The sequence below is a fragment of the Pseudorca crassidens genome, chromosome 3 (assembly GCF_039906515.1).
Source record: "Pseudorca crassidens isolate mPseCra1 chromosome 3, mPseCra1.hap1, whole genome shotgun sequence".
In the NCBI taxonomy this organism is placed as follows: Eukaryota; Metazoa; Chordata; class Mammalia; order Artiodactyla; family Delphinidae; genus Pseudorca; species Pseudorca crassidens.
Window position 1 is genome coordinate 76,185,974 of NC_090298.1, and position 17,619 is coordinate 76,203,592.

Below are 17,619 nucleotides of genomic sequence, written 5' to 3' on the forward strand. Positions count from 1 at the left end.
ATTCCATATATATGTGTTAGCATACGGTATTTGTTTTTCTCTTTCTGACTTACTTCACTCTGTATGACAGACTCTAGGTCCATCCACCTCACTACAAATAACTCAATTTTGTTTCTTTTTATGGCTGAGTAATATTCCATTTTATATATGTGCCACATCTTCTTTATCCATTCATCTGTTGATAGACATTTAGGTTGGTTCCATGTCCTCGCTATTGTAAATAGAGCTGCGATGAATACTGTGGTACATGACTCTTTTTGAATTATGGTTTTCTCAGGGTATATGCCCAGTAGGATTGCTGGGTCATATGGTAGTTCTATTTTTATGTTTTGCTAAATTTAGGTACTGCAAACTTGTAGGCTTTTCCAGGTTAACTTCATTCTGAACCATAATATAAATTTATTCAATTAAAAATATGAACTCCATCAAAATATTTTCCCCATAAGCATAGGTATTTCGAAACACAATTATGGAATTTCACAATTAAATTTTATACATCATTCGAGTTCTTATAAATTAATTTGTTCAGTTTCCCATTTGATTTCACGGAGAAACATTTCAAGGTCCTCCTATTTGCAAGTTTTGTGTTCAATAATTGCAATTCCCTAAAAGCTTCACATAAACTGAATTTTTTGCCTTCTACTTGTTAAATGCTTTGACTAAAAATTTCCAGTAGATTTTGCAGAAACTGCACCAAAATTTAGAGAACACTTTTATGAAAGTATTTAATACCATGGTAGGATATTTTCATTGATTTACAAACTTACTCTTCAAAGTCTCAAAAATTTCTAAAATCCTACATCTGTGTCTTTATTCCTGTCCTGCCCTTAGGTTCATCAGAACCATTTTTTTTTTAGATTCCATATATATGTGTTAGAGAGAAAGTGTATACTGCCATGCTTAAGTTAGTTTTATTTTATCAGATCAATCTAACCATAAACATTTCCGGGCTGGGGACTTCCCTAGTGGTCCAGTGGCTAAGACTCCACACTCCCAATGCAGGGGGCCCAGGTTTGATCCCTAGTCAGGGAACTAGATCCCACAGGTCACAACTAAAGATCCTGCATGCCACAAGGAAGATCAAAGATCCCACGTGCCACAACTAAGATGGGGCACAGCCAAGTAAATAAAATAAATAAATAAATATTTTTAAAAAATTTCCAGGCTGGTTATTTCATGTATGTATAAACATATTTGTACTCTTTTAGAACTATATCTTCTATTTAGATTGGTAGATTTTATAGATTTCTTAGAGGCAATTATGAATTGCACAAATATGTGCATCACAACATATTCTAAGTATAGTTCTCTCTATAGGTTCTAAATTTATTCAAAAAAATTTATGATGTTATGTTCTACCTCAACTTTTTTTTTTTTTTTGTCTGCACAGGATCTTAGTTCCCCGATCAGGGATGGAAGCAGTGGAAGCACAGAGTCTTAACCACTGGACCATCAGGGAAGTCCCAACATATCTTTAATATCACCAAGACCAAACAATTTTATCATGTATGTTGCAGTCTGTAATTCAATTTACAATAAATAGTATTCACAATAATGTCAAGTGTTTCACCTTTTACAGAACGAACTTCTAAATGCTTTACTTTGATGCCATGTATTAGACAAGAAACTTGAACCATTACTGGAATTGATTTTTTTTACTAGAAATATCCAATGATACTGAGGTAAAAGTGGCATCATTTAAGTGTTAGTAAAGTTCTTTTAATAGAGCCAATACATTAACAGCTATTGTTTCACCTTTCATACATGCACAAGAAAACCTGAAGCTGAAGATGAGAGAAATTAATTTAGTACGGTCACTTGATCTAAATGAAAAGTCATGTTTCATAAAGTGGTACACAAATGTACCTTCTGCAGCTAAGTATTAAAATGTTGTATTTTCGGGCATGGTCTTAAGACTATGCAATAGATGTTGATGCTTCTATGTCTTCTTTTTTTCTTTAGTATTTTTATTTATTTATTTATTTGTTTGTTTGGCTGCACCAGGTCTTAGTTTTGGCACGCGGGATCTTCCTTGCAGCATGCGGGGTCTTTAGCCGCAGCATGTGGGATCTAGTTCCCTGACCAGGGATTGAACCCGGGCCCCCTGCATTGGGAACACAGAATCTTAACCGCTGGACCACCAGGGAAGTCCCTCTATGTCTTCTTGTTTTCATGTCTTCTGTGATATCATTATAGCCCCCATAGTGTGAGTTACACATTAATTCTTTTCGGCAAGTGTAATGAAATTTAGTACTAACTATTAAATGTACACTGTTATTTTCTTTTGTTTTTTCTAAATCACTGTCACCAAAATGGTTATTACAAAATAAAAATGTGTTACCCAACAGTAAAATAAATAGCTGTAGATTTATATCATATGATATGTAATAAAATCCTTGCAGTAATAGAGAGCTCAGATTGTATTCACTCTGGCAAAACTGAATAAAGGATGGGAAATGTGCAATCCACAGGCCAAAGTAACCACAGGGCTCAGTACAACTGGCTGCGCATCAAGTGGCCAGCAGAGCCGGCAGCATAGAATAGTTCTGCCACCACCATCCCCTAAGATCTGAAGAAGCTAGCTGTATCTAACTGCTCGTGCCAGAGTGCATTTACTTTATCAGCAAGCACCCTTCCTGCTCTCCTTGAAAAAGATGTGTTAGCTTATATTACTTCTGGAAAGGAACTGGAAAAGATAAATGGGATTTGGCCAATTTAACCATATGTTAAAGTGAGAATTCTGTTCACTATACTGGTGTCTCACATATGAGAACATGCCAGGATGTAGACAAACAAGGTGTAGGTCTACCTAAACCTCTCCTAGTTTATTTATATGTAACTATTAAATAATACTTCATTCAAAAATGAAAAATCTGAGGCAAACACTAAACCAATGAAATACTGAGATAAAAGGCCTAAAATGGGACTATCCTGGGCAAACTGGATATATAATGTGACGTCAGTACATGGGGTATTTTAAACATCAATATAACATATATAAAATGAAAGCACATGTATAAAAAATGACAATCTAGCTCTGTATGGCATGAGATAGAAAGATTTCCAGAATGCTATAGTATTTTATTTTAAAAAGTAAGTTGTAGAATTATATATGCATCATGATACAGTATAATACTTCTGAAAAAAAGCCAATCATCCCCCAAATCAGGAAGGGTACTCAACAAACTATCAATAGTGCTAAGCTGTGGGTGGTAGAACTAAAAAGGAACAGGGAAAAGGAAAGATTTGCTCTTTATAATCTATTTTTGTTTGAACTTATTATAATGAGCATTACTTTTGACACAGGAGAGACAAAAACAAAAATAAAATATTACAAGGCATTAGCTAATTTAGTATCAACTGAGTGGTACAAGTAACAAATGATCTAGAAGTCCTGCAGAAGGACATTCCCTTTGGGCAGAGGAAAATAGAGAAGTCAAGCCGCCAAGAAAAAGGAAGATAAAGGTGGGAGCCCAGTGATCTTGCAAAGTCCACAGCCTCACAGGCCCCACAGTTGATGACACAGTCTCTCACGGTGTATAGATTGACGTGCTCTCCAATTCTGAGAATGATCCAACAACTAGTGAAGGGAGGACATGAGGAGCCTCAGCCAGACAGTAAGTGGAGAAGTAAATAATGAGTTGGTCTCCTGTTCATTTCCCTCTTCTTCTACAGTGTGGGCTCTTACTAACTTCTTATTGCCAATGTGTAATGAGGTCCTCAGCTTGAGGTTTCTTTGTATGTAGTGGGACCCTACTCCTAAACCTCAGCCAGAGCTGCCTGCTCCACAATGATGAACCACAACCAACAAGGGGTCCTGGTAATTAAAATGGTGAGAACATCCCTGGAACATATATAGGACTGCTTTGGGGAACTAGAACAGAAAATTCACAAATGAAAATAGTGAAAGGTAAAATAGGAATGCTATGGCCAGATGGGTATCCTAAGGCCTTTTCTCCTCCAGAAGGAAAATATTTGTACTTTTATCCTATACAAAACAGGGAGTCATAAAAAGTTTTTCACTAAGGCAGTACATGACTACCACTTTATAAATATTTATCAAACAGGGTGTTAAGATGATTTTGGTGTGGGGTGAGAGAACAGTTGTAGGATGATCAGTTAGGAGGATAGTAAATTAATCCAGATGAAGGTGATGATGAATAGGAAGAGGACGGGAACACGAGAAAAGGAAAGATAGATTTGAAATGACTTTCCAATGTACGACTAGATAGTTTGGGGTCGCTGAGTGAGGCAGGCAATTATAGCTGAGAGAACACCAGCCAGGTGTTACATATCCTAGGCATCAAAAGCTTGGACTTGAGACCCAAGTCATCAGAGAAACCAAACAAGACGATGTGAAAATTATAGTCATGATAAGAGGCAGAAAACTTGTGGATATGTCATTAGAAAGTAGCAAAGGGTAAAATCCAGGGTGTGCCTCTTCCTTGGCAATAACAGTGAGTAATGATGACAGGAATAGCTAAGAAAAAGAGGTGGGCATTGTACAGAGCAGGGCTTCTTGCTGTCAAAGGCTCTTACAGTCTTGAAGAAGGCAGCTATAGATACCATGCAGTGCATGCTCATAGTAGCCTTCAAGAAGCTAGCTGAGGAGCGGGGACTACTATGGGTGCCCATAAGGTTTCCTGCTGGGTAGGGCCACAGGATAGGCCAGGGTAGTAATATGAGGCTATAGGGAAATTTATGTAGTAAGGGCTAAATTATTACAAAGGAATTCTGAAATTTTAATCTGGATGACAGAAAAGTAGTTTATGGATAGATTTTTAAAACTTAGGAGGAAAATGTTAGCAAGAAGGCACAGCAAATTCAGTTTTAGACATGACATTTTTTTTTTTTTTTTTTGCGATACGCAGCCCTCTCACTGCTGTGGCCTCTCCCGTTGAGGAGCACAGGCTCCGGACGCGCAGGCTCAGCGGCCATGGCTCACGGGCCCAGTCGCTCAGCGGCATGTGGGATCCTCCCGGACAGGGGCACGAACCCATGTCCCCTGCATCGGCAGGCGGACTCTCAACCACTGCGCCACCAGGGAAGCCCCTAGACATGACAATTTTTAATGGATTATACAAATGGTAATGTCCAGAATAGAGATGGGTTAGATATATGAGGGAAATGCATAAGAAAACATAGTGTTCGTAATGTCACACGGAAGTTCAGGAGACCAAGACTCAGTATGTTTCAAACTTTTTGAACTATGACCTACAAGGTTATAAAAGTGCATTGCAGGGGGCTTCCCTGGCGGGGCAGTGGTTGAGAGTCCGCCTGCCGATGCAGGGGACATGGGTTCATGCCCTGGTCCGGGAGGATCCCACATGCCGCGGAGCAGCTGGACCCGTGAGCCACGGCCGCTGAGCCTGCGCGTCCGGAGCCTGTGCTCCGCAACGGGAGAGGCCACAACAGTGAGAGGCCCGCATAACGCAAAAAAAAAAAAAAAAAGGCATTGCAATCCAATGTGTAGGTGTACACACATATCTTAAAGAAAAGCTCCATGAAACATTGCTTATCGTTAGTACTTCCTTTGATATTTTCTATTCTATTCCTCCTTCTCCTTCTCCTCCTTCTCCTTCTTCTTTTTTTAAATGTTGCCCAAAGCCTCTAAATTGATTTCAGCACCTTCCTTTTGGCTTAGAGATTTTTAGATTAAAGAGACCTTTGTGATTATTTTGTAGAACCACCTGAAAAGATATGACTGATAAATCCGGAAGATATATTCTTTGAGAAAGAGTAAAAAAGAGAAAAGCAGAAAATTAAAGATCACTTGGGAACCACTAACGGGGGTAAGGGAAAGGCCAAAGAAGATAGAGAGAGTAGGTCATAGGATAGAAAGAAACTAGTACCAAAGAGGACAATGTTGCAAAAAGGAATTGGTGGTCAACAAAAGCTTTTTTCAGTTCACGTCTTTGCCTCTACTGCAGTATTTCTCAAAGTGTAGTTGAAGACACTAATTTAAGCAGAATTACCTTGGCCACTTGTTAAAAATTCGAATACCTGGGTGGGCCTCATCCCAGGCCTAGTGAACTGAACTTTTTGGGTGTGTGTCCTGGAATTGACAATTAAAAGTTTCCCAGGATATTTTTTCCACCAAGGATCTTTATCTCAGTGCCTTTCACAAATCAGCTTTCAAAATGGTATTTTATATAGGAACATGCAATCTCACTTCAGACATTAGATGTATTCTTAAATAGTTGCTAAGTAAGTACTTGCACACTAAACCATTATTCCCCCTGAAGACTTCCGTGATTAAATTCAGAATTATGCCCACCCAGAAGGAAACAAACAAGATTCCAAAGCATGCAGCCTTCAAATAAACATTCTTCATCCTGATTTTTCTGTACTACTTATGCCAGTCGCTAGCCAAATGGGCTTACAATCCTCATTATCTTTATTCAGTTTAAAAGCATATACTATATTTTAAAATTCACTGTACTGTTACATATTTCATTTTGAGTTTGAATTGAGTGCATTGGACTTAACTAGTTAAGTATCCCAATCAAGTGGCATTTAGCAGAACTCACAGGCGGGAAGTGCCACAAGGAGAAAGTTTTCAGAAAAATACAAAAACTAAAGTTTATGATTTGGACTCTAACATCAAAGATATCCCTTTATGTGGTAAGCCCTGCTAACAAAAATATTTGTCAAGTTATTACCAATTGATAACCAAAAAGTATGAGATGTGACTCTAAGATAAGAATCATAATTAACAACAACAACTACTACTACAGTAGATAACATTTTTTCACTTATCTCACATCAGGCTCTGTTTTAAAACCTTTCCATGGATTAACTCATTTCATCTTCACAACGATCGTGTGAAGTAAGTACCGTTTTAGACCTTATTTCCCAGATGATGCAGTTGAGATGCAAAGAGCTGTGTAACCCTCCTAGGGTCCCACAGCTAGAAATGGGAGCTGAGATTCAAACATAGGCATCTGGTCCAGAGTCTGTACTCAAAGGCAGTGTGCTGCAATGTGATTGCAAGAAAGTCTCAGATGTTGAAGTAGTTAGCTGCCCAGTAGAGAGAAAGACTTGCTGTTTATGGTCTGGGATTTTTTCTTTTTCTGTTCTTTATACAAGTGATTTCAAGATAACTTGGGTCTATAGTGGATCCCTGTTCACATTATACATGATAATATGATACTGGGGTGGAGCCTAAGAGTCTGCATTTCTAACAAGTTCCCAGGTAATGGTGATACTGCTGGCTTGGGGCCACATTTTGAGTAGCGGGGGCTTAGAGTATGAGATCTGGAGTAACAGTGCTAGTGTTGGAGTCCTAGCTCCATTACTTACTGGTTTTATAACCTTCTTGTGTGCCTCTACCATATCTGTAAAATAGTGAGATTAAAGTGTTGTTATGAGGATTACATGAGATAATCCATGGATACTACTTAGAACATAGAACATATTCTATGATACTACTTAGAACATATTCGCTGGAACATAGAAAGCACGCAATAAATATTATCTCTTAATCTTATAGAAATCTATTAAAAGCATATATTGTATCCCATTAGAAAGCCATTTAGAGAATTGACTGACATAGCAGAAACACTAAATAAAATTCTATCATTTTTTTCCAGCCAGTCACTAGAACATCACTGTACACTGAAGGACATTTAATATATAAGTTAGACCCACTATCCAACTTTATTAATTACATAAATCTGAAACTACTCTAAATGAATTTGTATAAAGCTGGCTTTGGTCTATACTATTTAAAGAGATTATTTTGTTTCTATGCCAGAAAACTTTTTTATATTGCAGGTGTATACTGAGTTCCAACTCATTTATTTGAATAGCTTTCTCTGAATTTAGAAACAGGCATTTTTGTTTTAAAAATTCAGTTTTACCAAATAGAAATCAGAACTAGTATTAGATGAACAATAATAATGATCTAAAACATTTGTTCAAAAAAGGGCATTAGCATAGTTTAGATGAATTTGGATGAGTTGGTCAAAACCTTCACAGACAACTGTATACATTTTCAAACCACTGTACAATGCAGCATAATTACCTCTTGCTATTGAGGACTGGGGCTTAGAAAGAATATTACTTGTCAGAATTGTGATGATTTAACAGTGATGTGATATGGGAGAGTTCAGTGGGAAAGAAAAGTAAAGTCAGAACCAGAAATGAAAACTGTTAGAAATTTCTCAAATTCAACACTGCTTGAAAATTAAAGAGATAGAAGGCAGTGAATGGAGTACAACTAGGAAAGAAAGATTAATGTCCCCCCCAGTCATTGATAAAAACCAAGAATGATAAAACCTGCAGGTTCAATCAAGGAGGAGATGAGAACTATGAAGTGTTTTAGGTTGGCCAGTATCTTTATGAGTCAGCAAGAAAAGATCAGTAAATAATTTGCCTCTCTTTTCACCGTTTATTTCTCAAACACAGGTGATGAAAAAGACAGTTGTGGGACAGATTCTGATATGTTTATTTTTCTAAATTAAAACTATATTCAACATATGACCTGCGCTGTGAGAGCATGAAAGATGAGAATCAAGGAAAAGGGTGGAATTTGGGTAGGGAGATTATTATTTCCCTCCTCTCTCCCTTTCTCTCTTTCCTTGCAGAATGGGGTAAGGAAGGCTCCAGGCTCCTCCTTTAATGTCCAGTGTGGTACTAGAATTTTTTTTAATATTCAGCACAACATATCAGATTTTACTCTACATTTTGCTTTGTATAACAAGTGTTACTTTAAAAAATAAGATTTTACTCCCAAAAAGATCTGATTAAAAGTGCTTCTATAAAGGACTGGCATATGGAAAAATTTAAGGCAGGGTTACCTATACTTAATTATACTGAATAAGGATTCTTCTATTGAAATAATTACCAGGTTTAACTTGTACTTTTAGTGAAAAAAAAATTGTTGGAATTGTGATTCTTAACATCTAGAGATGATAACCAACAAGATTGGATGGTTTGGATTAGAGGAACAAGGAAACAATTATACCAACATCATGTTTTGTTATTTGGGTTTACAATGGTCTGAATCAAATTCCTGAAAAACAGAAATTTACCAAAATGCATGAGCTAACTTTTTCCACTTATAAGGCAGGTATTAGCTGTCTCTCAATACCAGAGAAGCAAGGAATTCCACTTCAGTGTGACCTATTTATGCCTCTTAGATTCATCATATGCATTTTTTAATGACCTCAAACCAAAGGAAATGTGGAAACCTATTTGAAAAGCTGACATTAAGGTTGTGACACCAATCAAAACAACAAGAGAATCTAAAGTTAAACTGACACACAATCCCCAAATCAGTCTGTTACACTCCTAATTTAAAAAACAGTTACTATGTGAAATAGTGAAGGCATGTCAGCCTCTGCTTTGAAACTCCTGAATTTTGTCATTTGGTGTTTGTGTCACAACCTTAATATTATTTAAATATACTTTTTAATATCTATTATTTAAAAAATACCTTTGAATTGAAGATACTCTAGCTTTGAAGAAGCCAACCTCAAAGCACTGCATGCCACTTTTATTAGAAGTGGTGCATAAAACATTTCCTGTTGACAAATCTAATTCATTAAAAGGTGAGATGGATGCATTTTAAAATAACTGGCTGGCATCATTATCTGCAACACCTTTTATAAATTATTCCTCTTTTCCCTTTTGACTGAACTTGTCACAGTTCCCTTTCAGCGTCTGAGTGTTATGCCTCATAGTCAATGCTTTCAACATGTTTAGACAAGTCATAAGTTAAACAAGCAGTGGTATTTTATTTTCTAGAAATGAGAAAGGGTAGCTGAAATACAGATTATTTCAGTCAATTCATTGATTTTTAACTAAAGACAAGTAAAGTCAGTTAGTGGTGGTTTCATCTTACACAAAGGATTTAAAAATAAAGCTATACTGTTTGAGTAGAAGGGAGAATTTGAAAGAAAGGAACATAAAGAGAGATGCTGGCAGCCCTGCTGCACTATTGTGCAGAAGACTTAGTTTAAAATTGAATTGTGCTTCCCCTGACATCGGAGATCAGGCACATCATAAGGCTGACAGCTGGCTGGCACACTACCTTCCTAAAGGAAAATGCTAACTGCATTTCTCTTAGAGGCCAAAGGAATAGAATTATAGAAGCTTTCAAGCAAACTGGGGAGGCAGAGTACAAATCATTTAAAATATGACAAAAAACATTTCTTACCTAATTTTGTTTCAGAAGACTATAAGAATGAGCTTGTCTTCTAATCCTAAGTAGGTGGTAAATTATTTCCTTATGAGTTGTCAGTAGAAGAGCTGCCCTTTCTCTAGTATCTTCAGCAGTTTTTTTTCCACAAAATATACAAAGCACACCTATAAAATAATTAGATACAGCTTTATCACTGCCACATGGAGGGGGCATAGTCACAACATTAGTCATCTACATTGGCAGTGACAGTACTATCATTGTTATAATATACAGACTTGATCCAAGAGATGCTAGAAACACATAAAGACATCCTGAAGTTGGGATACCTAAGAAAACCTTATCAGCAAGATAATTCATAGATTACAGGCAAATGGATGACGGATGCACCTAGGAAAACGATATTCAAAACATCCCTTTTATTTTCATTGATTTTTCAAATGTTCCTAAAGAAACGTAGATCACAGAGAGTAAGGGATGGTTGCACCATATGAAATAAGCAATACCTTTCAATACAATTATGTTTTTCTTGTTTAATTACCAGTTGCCCCAGAACTGTTTACTAAAACCATCTTTGGGGTTTCCCTGGTGGTCTAGTGGTTAAGACTCCATGCTTTCAATGCAGGGGGCTCGAGTTCAATCCCTGGTTGGGGAACTAAGATCCTACATGCCGCGTGGCATGGACAAAATATTTTTTTTTTAATTTTGTTTTAATTAAAAAAAATATTTCCCCACTCTTCCAGGTTATCTTATTAAAGTAAATTCTGATTCAGTTGATCTGGGGTTGGGATCTGAGATTCTGTGTTTCTAACAACCTCCCAAGTCAAGTCACCAAAGAGGTGGGTCTGTGGTCTAAACATTCAGTAGTAAGATTCCACCAATCTATTTGACTTTCCCTGCACCAAAATACACTGTTGTTATTCTTAGTTTTTGGCCCTTTGTCTTTCTATATAATTTTAAAATCTTTTGTCAAGTATTCTCTCCTCCCTAACAAAATGGACAGTTAGGAATTTGATTGATCAAATTGGGCATCTGTAAAATCTTGAGTTTCCCAAGCCATGTGTATTGTATATCATTCCATTTATTAAGGTCTTATTGTCACAAAATAATGCTTTACTATTTTCCCCATGGGAGTTTTGCACATGTCTTGTTATGTCAGATGTACTCCCAGGAACTTCATATTTTGAATGTTAGTATAAATAATATCTCTTTGCAAGGGCTTTATCTTGTTTTGTTTATATATGTATGTATTTGTATAATTTTTGTATATTGATGTATTTATCCAGGATATTTTCTAAACTCTTATTATTTTTTCTGTGGTTTTACATCATACATACATAATGAGTTTTACTTCTTCATTCTAAAATCTATACTTATTTCTTTATCTTGCCTTACTAAAAGAAAAAGAAAAGAAGTCAAATGATAAGTATATTACTTAATAGAAAAATCTATTTTATAATCTGTGATCTGCCAAAATGATCTCTTCATTAGGCTTAGGTCAACTAGAAAACTAATATGAAGAAGGTTCCAGATGCTTCTCTTGATATTTATTGATTGTTCTCATACTTCTTGACTTTCTCTGGTGTCTGATATACAAGTGCTTAAATGTTACTAACATCCATTGTCCCAAGCTGACTTCCAGTTGATACTTCATCAGAAACAGACAAAAACCCTCATGGACAACTTGGCCAGTCTAGGAACTAAATTTGAGCAAAACAGTAAACAGAGGAATTGTAATAAGAGACATGGTTCAGTTCGGTCTAAGAACTAAGTGGAGATGCCCACACTAGGGAGCCATTACAGAGATACAACATATTACCTACACTACATAGCTGAAATCACAAGATTTTATGGAAAACCCAAAAATAATTGAAATTGCTTTCTTGATAACATTGTCAGCCTGTAGGGTGAATTGTGCTTCTTGATAGCTTTCAGCCAATTAGTTCGACCACAGGAAAACATTAAGACTTACTGTTCCACAAACTGTCAATGTTGTTAATATTGGTTACCTGAGGAAAGGTAAATGTGCTTGATGGTGGGATGGAGAATGGGGTAAAGAAAGAGAAAGATGCAGTAACTAAAATAATAATAACGACTGCAGTAATAATAATAAAAATACAACAAACTATTCTTTAAAAATGGGTTCAAAATCCACTAAAATAATAATCATGAAGAAATATAGCAATGCAGAAAATGCTGAAAAGGACAGATGAAAACAGGACCCAAGCACACACATACACATTACATTGCAACTGTTTAATAATATGTGCACAAAATTTTTGGTTAGGAAAATCAATAAGCATGTATTTCCCCCCCTTCTCCTCTAGAGATTCCCTTAAAAAGATAAAAAAGGTGTGTGTTGGGGTGAGGGAACAGGATGTAAACTCACAAAAATGAAGAGACTGAGAGAGGCATCACTACAAATTTGTACAATGTAAGACAGATGAAAGAGCTTTCATGGTAAAAACAGATTGGAAAAAGCAAAACTCTAGAATGTGTGCAGAGACTGCAATTAAAGAATGTCCTATATCATTGGCAGAAGTGTGGAGTAAGAAGTGAAGCTAAAGTATGCAAACAATTGACTGCCCAAGAAACACTGAATCTCCCTCCCCTACCTTTTTGTACAGCAACTTCTTTTTTTTTCCTTCTCCGTAGTTAACTATCTGACTGTGAGTAAAAAAAAAAAAAAGTAAATGGGAAAAGTGGTGTGTTTGAAGATACGAAATAACTATCTAGAAAATTAAGGATCAAAAGAGATGGGAGGGAGGGGATTAGGAAAACATGGTGGAGTAGAAGGACTTGAGCTCACCTCCTCATATGAAAACACCAAAATCAAAACTAACTGTTAAACAACCACTGAAAAAAAGACTGGAACATACCAAAAAAGATAATCCAAAGACAAAGAAGAAGCCACAACGAGACAGTAGCAGGGGCACTTTCATCATATAATCAAATCCCATACCCGCTGGGTAGGCAAGCCACAAACTGGAAAATAATTATATCACATATCACAGAGGTTCTCCCACAGGAGTGAGAGTTCTGAGCCCCACACCAGGCTTCCCAGCCTGGGGGTCTGGCATCAGGACGAAGAGCCCCCAGAGCATTTGGTATTGAAGGACAGTGGGCCTTGAGTGCAGTAGCTCCATAGGACTGGGGTAAACAGAGACTCCGCTCATGGTGGGCACACACAAAGTTTCATGTGCTCTGGAACCCAGGGCAAAGCAGTGACTCCATAGGAGCCAGGGTCAGACCTACCTGCAGGTCTTGGAGGGTCTCCTGGGGAGGTGGGGGTCGGCTGTGGCTCACTGTGGAGATAAGGACACTGATAGTAGAGGCCCCAGGGAATATTTAGCATGAGCACTCCTGGACATTGCCACTTTGGCACTGAGACCTGGCCTCATCCAACAGCCTGCAGGCTCCAGTGCTGGGATGCCTCCAGCCAAACAGCCAACAATGTAGGAACACAGCCCCACCCATCAGCAGACAGGGTGCCTAAAGTCATCCTGAGCCCACAGCTGCCTCTAAACACACCCCTTGACATGGCCCTGGCATTCAGAGGTAAAGACCCAGCTCCATCCACCAGTGGGCAGGTACCAGTCCCGCCCACCAGGAAGCCTGCACAAGCACCTCGACCAACCTCACCCACCAGGGAGCAGACACCAGACGAAAGAGGAACTACAATCCTGCAGCCTGTGGAACAGAGAACACAAATGCAGAAAACTAGAGGAAGGGAAGAAAAAGAACTACAAAAACAGATCCAAAACAATTAACAAAATGGCAACGAGAACATATATATCGATAATTACCTTAAATGTAAATGGATTAAATGCTCCAACCAAAAGACAAAGACTGGCTGAATGGATACAAAAACAAGACCCATTTATATGTTGTCCACAAGAGACCCACTTCAGATCTAGGAACACATACAGACTTAAAGTCAGGGGATGGAAAAAGATATTCCATGCAAATGGAAACCAAAAGAAAGCTGGAGTAGCAATTCTCATATCAGACAAAATAGACTTTAAAACAAAGAGTATTACAAGAGACAAAGAAGGACACTACATAATGATCAGGGGATCAATCCCAGAAGAAGATGTAACAATTGTATATATTTTTGAACCCAACATAGGAGCACCTCAATACAGAAGGCAAATACTAAAAGCCATAAAAGGGGAAATAGAGAGGAAGACATTCATAGTAGGGGACTTTAACACCCCACTTTCACCAATGGACAGATGATCCAAAATGAAAATAAATAAAGAAACACAAACTTTAAACGATACATTAAACAAGATGGACTTAATTGATATTTATAGGACATTCTATCCAAAAACAACAGAATACACATTTTTCTCAAATGCTCATGGAACATTCTCCGGATACATCATATCCTGGATCACAAATCAAGCCTGGGTAAATTTAAGAAAATTGAAATTGTATCAAGTATCTTTTCCGACCACAATGCTATGAGACTAGATATCAATTACAGGAAACGATCTGTAAAAAAATACAAACACATGGAGGCTAAACAATACACTACTTAATAACGAAGTGATCACTGAAGAAATCAAAGAGGAAATCAAAAAATACCTAGAAACAAATGACAATGGAGACACGACAACGCAAAACCTATGGGATGCAGCAAAAGCAGTTCTAAGAGGGAAGTTTATAGCAATATAATCCTACCTTAAGAAACAGGAAACATCTTGAATGAACAACCTAACTTTGCACCTAAATCAATTAGAGAAAGAAGAACAAAAAAACCCCAAAGTTAGCAGAAGGAAAGAAATCATAAAGATCAGATAAGAAATAAATGAAAAAGAAATGAAGGAAACATTAGCAAAGATCAATAAAACTAAAAGCTGGTTCTGTGAAAGGATAAACAAAATTGAAAAACCATTAGCCAGACTCATAAAGAAAAAAAGGGAGAGGACTCAAATCAATAGAATTAAAAATGAAAAAGGAAAAGTAACAACTGACACTGCAGAAATACAAAAGATCATGAGAGATTACTACAAGCAACTCTATGCCAATAAAATGGACAACCTGGAAGAAATGGACAAATTCTTAGAAATGCACAACCTGCTAAGACTGAATCAGGAAGAAAAAGAAAATATGAACAGACCGATCACAAGCACTGAAATTGAAATTGTGATTAAAAATCTTCCAACAAACAAAAGCCCAGGACCAGATGGCTTCACAGGTGAATTCTATCAAACATTTAGAGAAGAGCTAACACCTATCCTTCTCAAACTCTTCCAAAATGTAGCAGAGGGAGGAACACTCCCAAACTCATTCTACGAGGCCACCATCACCCGGATACCAAAACCAGACAAGGATGCCACAAAGAAAGAAAACTACAGGCCAATATCACTGAGGAACATAGATGCAAAAATCCTCAACAAAATATTAGCAAACAGAATCCAACAGCATATTAAGAGGATCATACACCATGATAAAGTGTGGTTAATTCCAAGAATGCAAGGATTCTTCAATATACGCAAACCAATCAATGTGATACACCATACTAACAAATTGAAGGAGAAAAAACATATGGTCATCTCAATAGATGCAGAGAAAGCTTTCGACAAAGTTCAACACCAATTTATGATAAAAACCCTCCAGAAAGTAGGCATAGAGGGAACTTTCCTCAACATAATAAAGGCCATATATGACAAACCCACAGCCAACATCATCCTCAATGGTGAAAAACTGAAAGCATTTCCACTAAGATCAGGAACAAGACAAGGTTGCCCACTCTCACCACTCTTATTCAACATAGTTTTGGAAGTTTTAGCCACAGCAATCAGAGAAGAAAAGGAAATGAAAGGAATCCAAATCGGAAAAGAAGAAGTAAAGCTGTCACTGTTTGCAGATGACATGATCCTATACATAGAGAATCCTAAAGATGCTACCAGAAAACTACTAGAGCTAATCAATGAATTTGGTAAAGTAGCAGGATACAAAATTAATGCACAGAAATCTCTGGCATTCCTATACACTAAGGATGAAAAATCTGAATGTGAAATCAAGAAAACACTCCCATTTACCACTGCAACAAAAAGAATAACATATCTAGGAATAAACCTACCTAAGGAGACAAAAGACCTGTATGCAGAAAATTATAAGACACTGATGAAAGAAATTAAAGATGATACAAATAGATGGAGAGATATACCATGTTCTTGGATTGGAAGAATCAACATTGTGAAAATGACTCTACTACCCAAAGCAATCTACAGATTCAATGCAATCCCTATCAAACTACCACTGGCATTTTTCACAGAATTAGAACAAAAAATTTCACAATTTGTATGGAAACACAAAAGACCCCAAATAGCCAAAGCAATTTCAAGAATGAAAAACAGAGCTGGAGGAATCAGGCTCCCTGACTTCAGACTATACTACAAAGCTACAGTAATCAAGACAGTAGGGTACTGGCACAAAAACAGAAATATAGATCAATGGAACAGGATAGAAAGCCCAGAAATAAACCCACGCACATATGGTCACCTTATCTTTGATAAAGGAGGCAGGAACATACAGCGGAGAAAGGACAGCCTCTTCAATAAGTGGTGTTGGGAAAACTGGAAAGGTACATGTAAAAGTATGAGATTAGAACACTCCCTAACACCATACACAAAAATAAGCTCAAAATGGATTAAAGACCTAAATGTAAGGCCAGAAACTATCAAACTCTTAGAGGAAAACATAGGCAGAACACTCTATGACATAAATCACAGCAAGATCCTTTTTTGACCCACCTCCTAGAGAAATGGAAATAAAAATAAACAAATGGGACCCAATGAAACTTCAAAGCTTTTGCACAGCAAAGGAACCCATAAACAAGACAAAAAGACAACCCTCAGAATGGGAGAAAATATTTGCAAATCAAGCAACTGACAAAGGATTAATCTCCAAAATTTACAAGCAGCTCATGCAGCTCAATAACAAAAAAAACAAACAATCCAATTCAAAAATGGGCAGAAGACCTAAATAGACATTTTCCAAAGAAGACATACAGACTGCCAACAAACACATGAAGGAATGCTCAACATCATTAATCATTAGAGAAATGCAAATCAAAGCTACAATGAGATATCATCTCACACAGGTCAGAATGGCCATCATCAAAAACTCTAGAAACAATAAATGCTGGAGAGGGTGTGGAGAAAAGGGAACCCTCTTGCACTGCTGGTGGGAATGTGAATTGGTACAGCCACTATGGAGAACAGTATGGAGGTTCCTTAAAAAACTACAAATAGAACTACCATATGACCCAGCAATCCCATTACTGGGCATATACCCTGAGAAAACCATAATTCAAAAAGAGTCATGTACCAAAATGTTCATTGCAGCTCTATTTACAATAGCCAGGAGATGGAAACAACCTAAGTCTTCATCATCGGATGAATGGATAAAGAAGATGTGGCACATATATACAATGGAATATTACTCAGCCATAAAAGGAAACA

General features: G+C 37.2%; 1 protein-coding gene across 3 annotated transcripts in view; it reads right to left on the reverse strand.

The window, feature by feature from the left end:
- KIAA0825 (KIAA0825 ortholog) overlaps positions 1-17,619 on the reverse strand; it is a 403,281-nt gene that overhangs the window by 362,465 nt on the left and 23,197 nt on the right. For 2 of the 3 annotated variants that reach the window (XM_067731233.1, XM_067731231.1), the window contains exon 2: positions 10,163-10,311. The exons of the other annotated variant lie outside the window; for it this stretch is intronic. The gene's annotated coding sequence lies outside the window, so the exon portion shown is untranslated. The remainder of the gene's footprint in view (positions 1-10,162; positions 10,312-17,619) is intronic. 3 annotated transcript variants of the gene reach the window in all.